General features: G+C 47.6%; 1 pseudogene; it reads right to left on the bottom strand.

Moving 5' to 3' along the window:
- Positions 1-4,958: 4,958 nt before the first annotated feature.
- LOC142823088 (uncharacterized protein T26G10.4-like) lies at positions 4,959-6,466 on the bottom strand (annotated as a pseudogene).
- Between the last annotated feature and the right edge of the window lie 10,862 nt (positions 6,467-17,328).

Below are 17,328 nucleotides of genomic sequence, written 5' to 3'. Positions count from 1 at the left end.
GAGCTCCTGGTACACCCCAATCCAAACTCCTGCACCCCCATATGTCCAACCCTTGCCGTAAGATTGACCGAAGACCGCTGACTGCAGGAGTGAGGCTGGATTTGACCAGTTACAATGTCAATGTCAAAGAGATGTGCAGAAAGGTGCCAACAGCAGAAGACCCATGAAATGGTCTGTGAGTACAATGTTTCATTTATGCTGCTATTCCTCATGTCAATGATCAATAATATTTAGTCCTATATTTTCAGTCATGCAAATGAGCATTCTTATATGGCTCTTTGTTGACCAGTTGCTCTGAAATTTCATGTAGTTTGGCTCTTTTTTTAAAACAGTTGCCGACCCCTGCTTAGAGAGTGCACTTGTAAAGGCTGTGAATGACAGATAACAAATTGGGGGCAGTCTGCAAGCGCTTTGGACAGCAAGCTAACTGAGTCAATGGTGTAAAATGCCTGCAAAAAACCAAACCTCAGTGTTGTAAGCAAGAAGTGTGCTGTATTCCATGTAATCCTGAACTGGAGCCCTGGGAGAGAAGCCTGAAACATAACAGGCGCTGAGCCTACAGAAGTTTGCTAGATCTGGTATTAGGGTTTGACAATACAGCTACGTCTACACTACAGGCTTCTTGCGCAAGAACTGTTCTGCAGAAGAGTTCTTGTGCAAAGGGTCTTCCACAAGAGCGTGTCCACACTGCCATGGGCTCTTGCGCAAGAGATGTGCTTTTGCGGAAGAGTGTCCATGGCAGTGTGGACGCTCTCTTGCGCAAGAAAGCTCTGATGGCCATTAGAGCCATAGGGCTTTCTTGTGCAAGAAAATTATGTTGCCTGTCTACACTGCCTTCTTGCAGAAGAGCTGTTGCACCAAGGGGCTTATTCCTCATGGGGAGAGGAATAACTCTTCTGGAAGAAGCTTTGTTTTTGGACCCTATAATGTAAATTTACTTGTGCAAGAATGCACGTGCAGTCTAGACACCCTGCAGTGTAGCTGTAGCCTAGCTGTTTACTACACTTCATACTGTGTAACTGCTCCCTGTAGGACTGTGCTACATTTGGTAGCAATGTCTTAGTTTGTTACTGTCAGACATGTTAGTAACTGCTAGCAGTAGCACAGTCCTATAAGCAGCTTTTCTATACAAAGGACTGTTTAGAACGGCTACCTCCAGTAGCAATATCTTACAAGAGCAGTTCCTTACCCCTGCCAGTCAGAAAGTGATCCCAGTAGCTCATTCCTACAGATTGAAATATTTTATTAAGGAAATGTACACTTGTCATGTGTGTTGCTCCTGAAACAATATATAAAAACAATAGGGGATCTGGGAGAGGCTTGGGTTGGGGGAGGGTTACAGGGATTGAGGGTACATGATGCATATGATCAGTCACACAGTGCCCCAGATGAGTGCATGCAAACAATGAACACATGTAACTGGATTGTGTTAAATCATGTACAAATGTGATTTCCATTGTCTACAAAATAGAAGCACCCGGATGCACAAGCTGTAGTAGAAGTAGGTTGGAAAAGTAAAATGCATTAATATTCCATTGGGTGATAGGTGTAGAACTGAGTGTGTGTGGGGGGGGGGGGGGGGAGAAATTACAAGAGGCTGGTTCTAAGATTGACAAGTTATAGAATCATAGAACACAAGAACTGGAAGGGACTTCAAAAGGTCATTCAGTCTAGTCCCCTGCCCTTGTGGCAGGACCAGGCACAGTCAAGATCCTCCCTGACAGGTGTCTGTCTAACCGGCTCTTAAATGTGTCTACACCTGTGCATCAAGGAGATTGCGGCGGTGGGTTGTGGGTCTGTGCAGCTGCAAGGTGGGAATCCACAGGTGGCAGGTTGGTGCTCCCTCTGTGCCTCCTGGGTGATGTGGGGCCATGCCGAGCAAACGGGGCTCTTGGGGATTTCGTGATCGGTTCCTCCTGGAGTGCAGGGCATATGTGCTGATGGGTGCTGGCGGGGTGTGGCCTTCTTTGGGAGCGTTAGGGATGGACCTGGAGCCTGGGCGGGTGTAGTCCAACTGGCGAAGGCTCTGTTGGTTGTAGGCATTGCTGTCCATGCTGCTACAGTCGTGGTGGTGAGCCGGTCTGGAGGTGATGGCGGGTCTCCCAGTTGGTTCTGGTCCTGTGCTGGATCTGCTGCTCGTAGGCTGGGGGAAGGGAAGGGGCCGGGAGCCTAAGAGCCGGGTAGAATGGTCCTGCAGGCCAGAAGTGGCCCGTGGACCGCACTTTGCTAACCTCTGGCCTATCACCATGATGGAAATGTTGACTGACTGGAATTTTCACAAGAATCCTGATTCTTAAGCAGGCTATGGCATGCGTTTCTGATACAGTTCTGTGTTTCTTACCACCCTGCAATCCTCACTTTCCTTTTCACAACGAACAAGGCTGCAGTATATGCAGTAGTCCTCCACGCTTTCTGAAACAAATCAATATATGCTGATTATGTTATGACTAATGCTCAGTGCAAATCCTGAGTTAATTATTGTCCAATGTTTTAATCCAGTCACTGGTTTGAACATATTTTTTCTTGTGTCCTATTTTCTCACAGTTTTACTTTACTGCATCGGGATATAAAAATATCCAATTTTATTTAACTGGTCTATCAATAGCAACTATTCACCCCATCCTAATTTTTTTGGTACTTAAACATACTATTGACGAATAGTCACCATTACAGAACCAAACGCTTGAGACCCCCCACTTTAGGGGTATTAAGATAACCAGAATTATGTTACGTAACAGACAGTTATCTTATGTGCCTAATGAGTCTATAGTACACGGGAGAATGTTATTACCTGACTCCTTCATTAGAACAATTGCTAGTTGTCTTCTAAACTCAGTATTAGCCTCTTGTGATGTTTCTACTGAACTGATGTCTTTCTGCTGCAAATACACTTCTGCCAACTAAGAATGCTATTTAGAAAATGTATAATAATTACCCGAAGTGAAAGTGGGCCGGGCCAGCATGCCGGTAAGAACTGGCCACGGTTCCGGCCCGTACATGGCTGACCTTAACAGTGCTGCTGTGGCAGTGCTTTATGCTTTCACGTCGCTGCCCCCTTTACGTCTCCCCGCATCTGCAGCCCTGCCGTAGGGAATCTGGCCCCCCAGCCCCACGCCGTCCGCCTAAGACCCCACCCTTTCTGAGGGCTCAACCTACCCCACACACCTTGGCAAGGATGGTGGCGCGGTGCACACCAGTAATCTTCAGCATTTACTTTCACCCCTCAATTACACACACATAACAAATGATAGTGGCAATTTGGTATTCAAAACCTTCAAGATGAGTGCTCCGCAGTTGTGGCCATCGCTTTGTCTATTGCGCTGAACAATTTTACTCTTCCAATCAGATGGGGAGTTGCTCATTAATCATTTGAAGTATCTGAAACTTTTACAGAGTACTTAGTGGACTGTGTAAATGAGCTTTACTTTCTTCTTTTTTTTTTTACAGTTTCTGTACAGATACAAATCCTTTCTATCTGTATTTACTTAATTGCCACGACTTATTGCTCCATTTTACATATATAGATATATACACGCGCACACACACACTTGCTTCCATATTGCTGTTTTTACTCTCTACTGTGAAGGGCTGTCGAGTGTGTAAGGAGTTGGGTGGGAGCGCTCTCCCTGGACAGGAGGCCTAATGGTTTTTAAGAGGTGGAACTATAAGTTAGGGAGATTGGGCACCCCACCGTGTGCCTTACACTAATATCCCCAATGGATTATTGGGGAAAGGTATATGCGTGAGACCCTTTGAATGGGCAGAGCTTTGGCTCTCCCGGGGCCTGACCCTTGTCAGGCTTTTGTCCCAATTGAGTGAGTGGGTAGGTATTTGGGAACCGCACATAGTGGTAAGGCCAATGCTTCCTCCGTTCCCTCTTGGCGTGGTTAGGGTGATTGAACGCCCCACCGTGTTCCCTATTTCTAGTATCCCCAATAGGTTATCGGGGAAAGGTATCTGTGTGAGACCCCATGGGGTGGGAAAAGAAAGGGGGGGGACATGGAAACCCCCCAAAAAACCCTCCCCTGGTGTCCAATGACACTGAGTCCTTAAAACTTGCTTGTCCCTCGGCGTCCTCTTCTTCCGCTTTCTTGTCCTCTGGAGCTATGGGAAGCGTTTTTTGGCTTAGCCCTTGGAGAGAGGGGGAGCAGTAGAAAAACCAACACCGCCTCCTCCCCCTCCCCCGCCCATAGAAACTCTCTCCTGGTGTCAAGTGACAGAGTCCTTTTTGTCCCACGGCTTCCTCTTCTGCCACATCCTTGTCCTGTCTGGGTTTCCTATTGCAGCTGCCGGAGGGGGAAGGGGCCCTCGGGCTTAGTTGCCCCTGGAGGGGCCCCTGTCGGACCCCCATAGCAAGTGACAGCCATTTAGACTCGCTGTGGCCAGCGGGGTTGCAGTTCAAAGGCCAGTTGAAGCAGTCCAAGCACCAAGGCCCAGTTTCAAAGTCCGAGGGGTAAAGTCCTGACTAGTATCAAAGTCCCAGAGTCAGTCGGGTCCCGCGGCGTCCTCTTCTTCTTCATCCCTGTCCTCTGGCACGTTTGTGGACTGCACTCAGGGGTGGGCCACGAACTCACTCTTGTGGGAGGGGGAAAAAGAAGGGGGAAGGAGGTGGACCGGAGACCCCCACACACACAAAAAAAACCTTCCCATTGTCCCGTGCGGTTTAGCTGTCCTGTGTGTCCTGGTATTGGCAGGTGGCCCGTGACGTTCTCCCTGTAAATATCACGGGACCACCGGCTGGTGTCTGAGACCATCAGCCGTCTCATGAGGCCGGCGTACCTCTTCCCGATGCCGCAAGCTTCCAGCACCGGCTCGTTCTACGGGTCCCATGAGCCCAGTGCCCCCATGAGCAGGGTGTAGATCTTGACGGAATAGCCCCTTACCCTCAGGGTGTCCGCCAGGGGTGTGTACTTCACGATCTTCCCGAGACGGGCTGCCCGAAACGCCGCCGACCGGTTCTAGAAGGGGACGGACATGTCCATCGTGATGATCTTTTTCGCCTCCTCGTTGGTGATGACGATGTCCGGCCGGAGGAGGCTGTTTCCGCCCGGGACGGGGGAGTCCTGCGTAATGGTGCCCGAGGTCGGAGGCAGGGCCTTGACTATGCAGGCCTAGATGGCATTGAGGCACAGTACCCATGCCCTCGAGTGTGCTTGACAGCCGCAGAGGACGTGGGGCAGGGTCTCGTCGTAGCCATAGGGTCTGCACCGTTTGTCCCGGCCGCCAACGCAGGCGGCTCTCTTTAGGGGGACTCAGTTGAGGCGGGCCCTGTGGACGAAGTGCCAGTCGGCGAAGCGGGTGAAGCTCCGCCCCGGAAAGGAAGTGGTTGCTGGCGGCCCACTTGCTGGATACCTCGAAAACCTTGCCCTTGTTTGGCTTCCTCTTCAGGTTCTCGGCGTAGAGGCAGCAGAGTGTGGAGTTCAGGACCCTCTCCAATAGTTTCCGGGCGGGCGGCGTGACGACCGTGTTCTGTTCGGAGTTGATGGGCGGGATCAGGATGCCCATCTTTTCCCGGTCCTCCGCCCAGGTCCAGCGGCAGCCAATCCTCTTCCCCAGGTGGCGGCGCAAGACCAGAGGGAGGACAATTCTCCCCCTTGCCTGCCTAGGTGGTTCTTGAGGGAACCGTTGAGGAAGGCGACGATGTCCTGTGGAGCGGGGGCCCTGGCGGCGCGCTTGCCAACGGTCTCTTTCAGGGCAGCGTTCGCGATGGTCGGCACTCTGCGGTCTGGGCACGTCAGGAGACGAAGGTGTGGGTCACGGTTGCGATATCGCACAGGTCTCCCATGCGTGGAACGTTGGCACCCCTTTGCCTGTGCGAGATGTAGATTATGTCCGAGCTAGCCCTTTGGGGGAGGTAGAGCCACTTCCGGGCCAGATGCCTGATGGCGCGGTCTGTCTTGGTCAGGGGACCCTTGGCAACGGCCGAGCCCCTGAGGGCGAAGGGGATGCGGGGAATGAGGAAAGCGTTCAGGGCGTCGATTTTCTGCCAAGGGGTGAGTAGGGAGCAGTCTATTTTCTTGGCGTCCTCGAGAATCCCGTCGATGGTTTCCGACGGGGTCTGTTGGACGCGGATGCCGGTCGGCGTGCCGAAGTGCAGGTAGGATTCGCCGTCGGCCAGGGCGGTCATGGGCTCCCCCTGGATCTGGAACTGCGTCGGGTTTACCGGGGCGCCGGCGTCGCCGGAGATGTGCAGAGAGGTGCACTTCCTGGCGTTGAAGCGCAGGCCCATCCATTCGGCCGCACGGCTTGCGACCTCCAGGAGTACGCGGAGGCCCTCTGGGTTGTCGGCCAGGAGGACGAGGTCGTCGGCGTAGGCCAGGGCGCTGATCTTTTCGCCGTATAGATTGAAGCCGGTGGGGCTATTCGCCATGGCGCGCAGGAGCGGTTCCATGGCCAGGTTGAATACGATGGGGCTGAGGGGGCAGCCCTGTTTGACCCCGCGTCTGAGGAGGATGGGGGTGCTCTCGCCTTCTTCGGCGTGGATGGTGGTAGTGCAGTCACTGTATAAGTCTTGGAGGAGGTGGAGGAAAAAGTCCGGAAGGCCGAATTCCCACAGGGTGTCGAAGATGAGGTGGTGGGGGATGGACCCGAAGGCGTTGGTGAAGTCCAGCCAAGCCATAGCGCACTGCTTTTGCCGCCGTCTGGCTGACTGGATGGCCGCCTGTAGCACGTAGTTGTGCTCGTAGCACCCCTCGCAGGACATGAAGCCCTTCTGGGCGGCGCTGATGGTGCCTCCGCTTACCGCCCAGTCCGTAAGTCTCGCGGCGAGGCAGCTGGTGTAAAGTTTGTAAATGGTGCTGGAGAGGGAGATGGGTCTCCAATTCCCGGGGTCTTGTCTGTCGCCCTTCTTGTAAAGCAGGACCGTCATGGACGACTTCCAGGCGCTGGGGATACGCCGGAACCGCTTGCATAGGTTGAAGACTGTGGCGACTACGAGGCAACCAGGGTCACGTTTCTTGAACACCTGGTACCTGATGCCGTCCTTCCCTGGTGCCGTGTTGGAGGTCCTGGCGAGCCTGGCAAACACCTCTTTAGGGGTAAAGTCACGCTCCAGGTCGTCTGCGGAGTCAATACGAGGCAGCCGAGGCAAGCAGTCTGGGCGGTGGGTCTCGGGGTATGCCGCGCAGTTGAAGATGTCGGTGAAATAGGCGTGCAGGCGGTCTACGGGAACGTCGCAGAACGGCGAGGGTTCCTCGAGGATCTCCCTCATCGCCTTGGGACGGTTGGATCGGTACAAGCGCTGGAGGCGGGTGGCAGCTACCGTGTCGGTCTGGGGATCGTCTTTTCCGTTGTCTATGGCGGGTTCGGCATCGGGTCTGCTAGCTCCTCCGTAAGTCTTTTGACCATGTCTTCTAGGTCGTGAAAGGAGTTTGTGTTCGTTAATTCCTCTATCCAGAGGAGCTGCCAGGCGGTGGCAGTGCATTCTTGGTTGCCCCTCACCCGCTGGCTGTCTGGTTGTGCAGTCTTGGGTACGGCGGGTGAGGCGGCGGGGGCCCGGTGTTCCTCTGGGTCGGGAGTCGGAGAGGCGTGTGCGGTGGCGCGGCGCTGCTCTGGAGCGTACAGAGCAGAGCGCCGGTCGTCGTGGCGTGCGGCGGGTCTGCGGTCTGGAGCAGGAGGCGGGCGAGCGGTGTCGCCGGCGGGTCCAGTACTAGATCTGCTGGCGGTGTCTCTCCCACGAGCCGGGCTGGGTCCCTCCCTCTGGCCGGGTCGGCGCCTGGTGGTGTTGTCTCGTGAAGGAGGGCAGTAGGGCTGGAGCCGCGGAGGGGCGCTGGTCCGTCTCTCCGCCACGTTGAGTCTTACGCCTCGGATGTATTCCCGAACCGTCTGGGACAGGATGGCGAGGCTGACGGAGGCTGCGGTTCGCTGGTGGGGCTGAAGGAAGGTGGGAATTCTTGAGGGCCTGGGAGGCCTGCCGCTAATGGCGGTACTGCGGCTAGAGGAGGACCCGTGGCTGTTTGGAACTTGGGGGATAACGGGCTCCTGGCTTGGAGTGACATGCGTGGTTGGTGGGGGCGAGGTCACAGCTAAGCGGTCCGGGGAGGGTTTGTGGTCTGGGGGTGAGTTGGCAGGTGTTCCCCTAGGAAGGGCGGGGCACCGTGTCTGGTGGACCTTACACCCTGCTAAGGCTAGGAAGGGCTTGGCACAGTGGGCACAGCGGAAGCCCATCTTCTTTTTGTGCAGTTGCCTGATGTGTTGGTGCAGAGAGGTGGTGGTTGTGAGCCCTTTGTAGGTGGAACAGCACGGGCAGGCGGGGCGGTTCTTGGGGATCAGGAACTCGATGAGCACGAGCCCCTGGAACTCGTCGCTGGGTGGGGGATACCTCGGGCGGGTACGGGGAGGCAGGGGGTCAGGAACATATGAGGGGGAGGATGCCGAGTCATCACTACTGGTCCAGAGGGGGGAGGGGGAGTCGCTGGAGCAGCGGTCTGAGAGCAGGGAGACGGGAATTGCTTGTTGCCGGCAAGTTCTAATCGGCCTAAAGCCGGCAGCCCTTGTGATTGGTGTTGGGGCGTGGGGCGGTGGGGTCCCCGTACTATGTCTGTGGGGTTCCCTGGTGTCGGTAGCGCTCTCTGGGCTGGAGGTACTCCCCGAGAGATTGGCCCTAACGGCGGATTAGGAACCACAGGAAATCTGGGGATAACAAACTGATTTACAGCTCTTGGGTCCTGCACAAATCTATAGATCTGTCTCCCTTGATCATCAAATTTCCCCTCCTTTTTGACCGGAAGTATTGGGGTATTACACACAGACTGCGTTCTTATGAGCACTCCTTGTTCCAACAGGGAGGAGATTACAGGCGCTATGCCCTCCTCCGCTTCCTGGGACAAGGGGTACTGAGACACTCGAGGGTAAGGCCGGCCGTGTTTATACCTGATCCGTACAGGCTCTGCTGTTAACAGTTTCCCAACTTCATTGGAGTGAGAAGCCCACAAAGACGTTGGTACCTGGTCCAGCTCCACACTCTCCAGTTTGGAGTCTGGGTCTATACCTTGTCTGTCTGTTAACATCATGAGGAAATTTGGTGCCCGATTATGAGGTATATCAACAAAGACCCCTTCAGGGAAACAATAAACTGTAGCATTCAATTTACACAGCAGATCTCTACCCATCGGCTGTGTCTACGCTGGCATGAATTTCCAGAACTGCTTAAAACGGAATACTATTCCGTTTTCAGTTTTTCCGGAAAAGGAGCGTCTACATTGGCAGGCTGCTTTTCCGGAAAAGCCCTTATTCCGGAAAAGCGTCTGTGCCAATGTAGACGCGCTTTTCCGGAAAAGAGCCCCGATCATTTTCGCGATCGGGGCTTTTTTCCGGAAAAGACTACTGGGCTGTCTACACTGGCCCATTTCCGGAACAGTGTTCCGGAATAAGGACTTATGCCCGAGCGGGAGCAGCATAGTTTTTCCAGAATAGCAGCTGATTTTTTACACAGTAGATCATCATTGCTTTTCTGGAAATTCAAGGGCCAGTGTAGACAGCTCGCAACTTATTCCGGTAAAGCAGCTGATTTTCCGGAATAAGTGGCCCAGTGTAGACACAGTCATCAAGTTTACAGGCGTACTGGGAGATAACAAAGGCATGTTCCTCTGTCAAAAGCCCAATGGTTAAGGAACACGGTTCACTCATTGCATGGGGTATAGTTACTCCCCCCATCCCCACAGCATTTACTATTTCTCCAGTTCTGGCCAGACTGGGAGCTTCATCCTCTCTTCTTGTGGAAAGAGAGGCACCAGTATCAATTAGAAATTCATGTTTGTTTCCATTAACAGAAAATGAAACTAAGACATCAGGTGTAGCAGAAAGAGACAGAAGGTAACAGAGCATTGCAATGTTTTATCAGTAACCTCTTGGCATAGTCAGAATGGATTACTCCTTTGTCGGTCCTCCGGAGGGTAGTCTCTGTTGGGTGCACCTGCTGGAAAGGGGTTAGTATTGGGCCACCTCTGTCCTTGTGGCGATGGTCCGGACTGTCTGTTGGGGCCCTGGTTAAATCTAGTTTGTCGTCTTTTACGGCATTCATTTTTCCAATGACGTCTTTTACGGCATTCATTTTTCCAATGGCCAAACCCACCACAGTAATTACACACATCATTAGGTTGGGGGCCACGCCGGGGTCTGTTTGGGCCTTCCCTCTGACCTTTTGGTTGCCCGTGGCCTTGTAAATCTTGTATTTGTAGTGCCATTAGGGTATTTTTAAGTTCCTTTTTCTTTTGTTTTTCTATTTGCAAGTTGTCAAAGAACTGAGTTGCAGCTTCCAAAATTTTCTCAGTAGTTTCCATTTTCCATCCAATCATATTAATAATCTTGTCCCCAATTTCTGGTCTTAAATTCTGCAGAAAGGTGGTTACTACCATAGTGCGCATATTGGCATCATTTGGGTTAAAGGTGCTATACTGCCTCATGGCTGCAAAGAGCCTTGCCTGAAAATCAATAGGGCTTTCATCTGGCTTCTGTTTGCAGTTATATACTTTAGACCAATCAGTTTGCACTGGAACCATTTCGGTAATTGCATTTAGGAGACCTGTACGGTCATTTGCTAGCCTGGTACGTTCTGCAGCAGTAGCAGGAATTCCTGGCAAATCTTGGGGCCATTGCTCACCCAGGTGGGCAGGAGTATCCCCTGGGCCTCGCCTTGCTTGGGTGTAAAGAGCTTGCTTCTCATGGGGTTCCATTATTCCCGAGAGTAGCATGTCTCTGTGGGTAGGCTGATAAACTTCAAAAATCTGGCGCAACTCCCTTTGCAAGCCCACAGGATCCTCTCATTTTTGGGAGAGTAAGTCTAAAATTCATGATGTCATTAGGTGTCCAGGGGACGTGGCTAAGTGCTGGGGCACCCCCTGCTGGATTAGGAAATTGTCTTAGTGGGAAAAGATTAATATTCTCTTTAAACAGTCCAGGAAAACTTTTAGGTCCAACTTCAATAATCACATCCTTATTTACTTCATTACTTATAGTCACTGAGTTATTTTGGGGATCTATTTTAGTTATAACAAACCCCAGGTCCTTTAAGTCTTTTGTCAATGTCCGCTGCTGCATTTTTGAGGAGACTTCTGACCGCTTCAGAATTACTGGACTCTGAGTGTGCTCACAATCCGAAGTTTTATTGGCCAGGTTGACATTCCCCACTGCCCCTGCAGAGGTGTGAGTATGTGCGGGGGATTCAAATTGGGCTGATGCAGCTGAATGATCGGTAAGCAATACTTGCTGATGCTGGGGCAGGTCGGTGGGAAGGGGAGCCGGGAAATTGGGGACCCACAGGTCCAATAGATCTTCAGGTGGGTCTGGCAGCGGAGCTGGGGGTTTCGAGATGGATGGGTAGATTCTGCTGGGCGCGCTTGTTGTAGGAACATACGGAGGTGGACAAACTTTAGAGGAGTCAGATTTCTCCTTTATTTAAAGGGTGTCTTAGAGTCCAGTCACCCCTCCCAGATGAATTATTGGCATCTCTGGGATGATCAGGCCTCTAAATTAAGAGAGAAATCCATAATGGCTAGCCTAAAGGACTCAAATGAAAAACTGAAACAATTGGCAGAAATAATTTAATTTCTCTAATTGAAAGGTACCTTGAACTGGGAATTGTAATTCTGATTCTACATAAGTATATTCATTCCACGCGTGTGTGAGCTTTGCCAGCCTCCTGAGCTTAAGACCTGCTGGCAATTTCCCTGGCTGACTATAAATCTGCAGCATTTTACCCAATGGGGTTTTTGGATCTATCTTAGACCCTTTATTCCCCATAATCCCTGTCCTATTACCTATAAGACAGTTGCAATCCGGTGTATAGTCAAAAAGTGAAACCTCTCAGTTTTTGTGACCGTCACAGTTTGTCATACATACATGACATTCGGTACAACTGCTCAGGAATTGCTACCTTTGCTGGCTGGTTGCAAATTCAGAGGAACTGTGTTTTTTGGTAGAAAAATCTCTCAATTTGCTACCTCCTTGCTAACGCACTCAGGGGATGCTTCCGTATTTCGTGTTAATTTGCATTATACATACACAACAACGCAAATTCTGATAAATATAATTCATACTTTAAAAATGTATTATTTCATAGTATCATAATCTGTTTACATATTTTGTCATCTTTATGAAGTAGAACTGCACTATGAACATTTTTGGCACTTGTAGTCTGTCTTCTCATCATTTAGCGTTTCTGCATTGATTCCTTCCGGAATGCACGGAATATGTGCCCACCTCTTGCAGGAATCACACTGGAGCTTTGGTAAGTGACAGACAAGAAAAATAACTCACACAACTTATAATGTAACACATACTTTCTACGCAATCATGGCATTCCTTCCTCATGTAATCTTTTCCTAAGATGTTGCTATCAGTGCTGTTTGATAACAATTTTTTATGAGAGTCACATTATGGTTTCCAAATTTTATTCATTGACATGTCCGGAAATCTTTGACTCCTTATAAAATATGTTCCCCGCCCCAATTCAGCCCACTCTGAAATCATACGCCGTGACTCCAAAACTCAGAACTCCCTCCCATCCAACCACCTCTGGTCTGCTTCCTGTCTGTCCAGTGTTACCTCCAAACCTTATTCAGCCATCCTGCTCTCTGTCCTCTGAGCCACAGGACTGGCAGCAGTGCTTCATGGCTGTAACAAGCCATTACGCTGTGCAATGCAGTCCCTATGCCTAGAACTGCTAGAACGCTTTTGGCAAGGTGAGCAGATGAGGCAGGGGAGGGTGTTCAGAGTTCGAGGCTATTACATGACCGTCATCTCTAGGTCAAGGCAGAATGTTTACGCATTCCATATGTGTCCTATGTACCGCAGTTTGTTCACCTCTGGAAACGTGTAGTGTTCTCGGGTTTGTATCAAATTCGATAATATTAAAAAGATTAGGGCATGTGATATATACACATCCGTATTATCTTACCATAGTGCATTCCTCACTTTTCTTTTCACAGTTTATCCTATTGCAATATATGCAGAATTCTTCTATGCTTTCTGCAAAATAAATACATAGCAATTACATGCAAAATATTTAATGAACAGCACTCTACATGCTACTACAGCATTATTGGTTACTGTTTTAATCTTAAAGTAGTCATGTGTTTTTATTTATTTAATTTGTTTTTATCTTCTGTTTATAAACTGTAACTCCACTACATCTGAATATAAAGTAGACCGGTTTATTTCTTACACTTTTATAACAATAGTAACAATTCGCAAAATCTAAGGTGTTTGGTATTTACTGATATTATTGTTGCATGGTCAGCATTACATACCCAAACCTGTGCTCTCAAACTTTAGGGGTATTAGGTTGACTGTGTTTTACACCACCTATTTAAACACTTCCTATTGCCTTGTCATGTGCTTAATGAGTCCATCGAGCATGTGATTAAATAATTACCTGACTCCTTCATTAGAAGAATTGCTATGTCTCTTCTAAACTCATTATTTGCCGCCTCTGATATGTCCACAGAACTGATGTTTTTCAGCTTCAAATACGTTTCTGCAAACTAACAAGACTTCTGTTTAGAAAACATGTCATAATTAACATCGATTAGAGTATGCTGTGACGGCAACAGCAATTATGAAGTCCCAGAGCACAGCCCACACACTTTGGCAAGGATGCCTTTGCAGTTCAACCAGTATTCTTTTTCATTTACTACCACCTCTGCTAATGACACAAAAATAGGAAACAATACAGACAATGTTTTGTTACTAACCTTTATGATGAGTGGTCCGCAGTTGTGCCCATCAATTTGTCTCTTACGATTTATAATTTGACTCTTCCATTTTGATAATGATAGTCTCTCTTCTACTTTGATGAAGTTTCTGAAATATTAGTGGAAGCAATTATGTCACTCCTTATAACATCTATTTTATCTTCAGTATTTTTCTTTTATTTTCTGTACATTGAGTAAATTCTTTTTAAGCTATCTCTAATTAATGATATATATGACGTATTTCTCATTTTATACAAACATACTTCTGTACACATACATAATCACTTTTGATATCAGATATCTGTCACTACTACAGAATGTATCACCTGCTTTGCTGTGCCCCATATGGATAACACCTACTGATCTATGCATCATTCAAATGCCTCGTGTACAAATGATATGAATTATTAATCTAGATTCAAATAACATAAGTTCACTGCTATGACATCAGTAAGCACATTCAGTACGAGAACATGGTCTTTACGAGATTCTTTGCTGCAAACAGGAATATAATACTCTCACTATTGATACATAACTCTGAACTATTTAAATACCAACAGCGTAGGATCACTGAACACATAAATCTTAGCATTCACCTCCAGTTTCTAAGAAATTTTCTTTCATAGCTCAGCTCTTCACCCAATGGATCGATTATTAACAGTTCTTGTGTACCCATCAGTGCTATCTGTAAGTGTAGACAACATGTACAAGTTAGGTTGATAATGTGATAATTCTTGAGGTTTATTACTGACTTACACAACCAAATATTCACATTTTATCCTTTGGAATGACTAACACAAAGTCAAAGATCATATTCTGAATTCAGTGATCTCTCACTTAGTACCAAAATTTTCACGTCTGTTGATGTTTTCATCCCATTTCACATTAGCTTGTTTTCATTAAGAAACGGTGCTCTCAGAATAGCAACGCTCTCATTCCACTTTCATTTCCATAAATGAACTTACGTAACATCCATAGCTGAGGACATAAGACCACTGCCACCCAGCTGTGTTATCACCTAATACCACTTTCATTCCACATATTACAGAAGTGAAATAGAAATCATCTTACTGCCAGAACCCAGTGATTTGGTGCATTGTAAGGAAGTAACAGTATCTCCTGAAGAAGAAATCTGCTCTGTAATTAAACTTTAAAAATTAGGTTCAAAATAAAAGTTGAAAGATAAGCCAACAATGACACGAGTATTATACTATCTTAATTTAGTATCCTGATTTACATTAATTTATGCACTACCCATCAAAAATAGCATTGTCATTTAACATTTAGGTTAGTGTCATCATTACGAATGTGCTCTGTTCATGCAATGTAAGAAATATTGTAAATCTTTACCTTCGATTTCATGTCTCGTTGTTGCCACACAGATTCTGTTAGGCAGACAACTGCAGAGATGGCTTCTACCTGTTGACAGACAACCAAGATCTTAATGCATTATTCACTCTTTTATGCATATAAAGAACCTAAGATTACTTATCAGATTATTTCTGTGATCGATAATTAGTATTACTTAGGGATCCTTAGACACCAAGTAAATGTGGTGTCTAGCTTCTCTTGAGTCTTTTCTTCACTATCCTGTTTTGAAGGGAAAACATAAAATAGTTAATGAGTGTAATATACACATCCATACAAGGGGATCCGTACTGTTATCAAAAAGTTTATATACGACATTCATGGGGGGAAAAAAGGAATAGTAAAAAACTTATATTGTCATACGTAATATAAGACATTATTCATTAGGGCAAAGATTTATTATGCAAATGTACAACATGATAATTATAGACTAACAAGTTTAAATATCAACAGATCAAGTATTGCATGGCGTATATTATTCTCAAAATGCATTTCAATACCTCTTATTTTGCATTTACATCATTTGAAATTTTGCAATGGCAGTTGTAGAGTGTTATTTCAAAAATATTGTGAAAGCCATAGTATGTCTTACATTCCCGTTGGTGTTAAGGAAGTGATACAATTCAGACAGTTATGTAGTATCACATTACGTGGCCTACCTTCCCCCCGATTTCTCGACTAGACAGCTGAAATACGCATCAATAACCTAAAACACATGATGACAGAAAGGGAACATTGTAAATAATATTACATTACACATTTATCTTTCCATACACTTTTAGTGTTAATTAAGATTACCTCATCACATATCCAGCTTCTTGGTTTCAGGCAATGAAAAGAAGAGCCATACAATTTGAAATTTCCCACTTTGGCCTCCAGTCTCTCTTTCTGTTTTCCATTCATGGCAAATTTTACTGGAAAGAAAAAAATAACCCATTACAGGCAGTCCCCGGGTTACGTACAAGATAGGGACTGTAGGTTTGTTCTTAAGTTGAATTTGTATGTAAGTCAGAACTGGTACATATTGTAGGGGAAACTCTAGCCAAACATTTCTCCAGAGCTCAGTTTTATTCTCCCACACCTCACTTCCCTCAGTCCTTTATTCTCAAGCTGAGGTGTCTGCTGAGAAAAGCCGCTCCGTGTCTCCCTGGTCTGCTGGGGGGGGGGGAGGGGGGGCGCTAGCTTCTCGTCTCCCTGGTCTGCTGTGGGGAAGCAGCTAGTGCGGGGTTGCCTCACCCTGTTTAAGTAGGGATCCGATGTAAGTCGGATCTATGTAACCCGGGGACTGCCTATACTTGCAGCAAATTTCAGTACCCTTTTTCTCTGATTTGATTTATTTATTTTATTTTTGGTGTGAAAGACTTTTTTTTCTTTTTCTTAAACTTGATACATGCAATTGTGTTTAAAAACTGTTTTGGAAATGTGATTTAGTTGACAAAGTACCTTTCTGAAACCATTCTTTGTCTTCCACATCCATCATCATGTCACAGAAATCAAATTCCTCCTGCATTTTATCATTTGCGATAAGATCCTCCACTATCTCCTCTTCTTCTGTTGATGTCTTTATTATAAAGTTCAATGGTTGAACCTGAGAATTCTGTGATTCAGGCCCATCCAATTTTTGAATTTTTTCACAGGGATTTGTGGTGCCATTGTTACCCGCTGTCATTTCAGTTACTATTCTTTCCTCTGTTGTACTATTGGGAGGAAATTGTAGTGGCTCTTTAAACGGTTTTAAATGTGCAATGCTGTACTTGGTTGCTAACATTTTTCCTGACACGGTTTCTAATTTTACTGTCTTCCCCTCAATACTAGTAATTTTGTAGGGTCCACGATATGTCGGTTCTAGTACTCCGCCTTTTCTTGTTCTCTTCCTAGCATTCAGTAATAGCCCAACATCAAATTTTATGTCACCGTATTTTGACCTGTGCCTTTTGGAATACTGTCTCTGTTGCCTTTCTTGGGCTTTTGAGATGTTCCTTAAAGCCATTTCAATGTCAGCCTCATGTCGCAATGTCTTTTCTATGTCATACTTTTGGAGGATTGCTGGGGAAAGGTATATGTGAGAGACCCCTTGGATGGGCAGAGCTTTGGCTCTCCCAGGGCCTGTCCCTTGTCAGGGTTGGGTCCCAGTGGAGTGGGTGGGTGGGTGGGTAATGGGTATTGGGAACTGCGAGTTGCGGGAAGGCCAATGCTTCCTCCGTTCCCTTTTGGCGCGGGTAGGGTGATCGAACGCCCCACCGTGTCCTGTTCTGATGTCCCCAGTGGG

Source organism: Pelodiscus sinensis, chromosome 32 (genome assembly GCF_049634645.1).
Source record: "Pelodiscus sinensis isolate JC-2024 chromosome 32, ASM4963464v1, whole genome shotgun sequence".
Lineage (NCBI taxonomy): Eukaryota > Metazoa > Chordata > Testudines > Trionychidae > Pelodiscus > Pelodiscus sinensis.
This window is presented reverse-complemented; position numbering and strand designations above follow the sequence as displayed.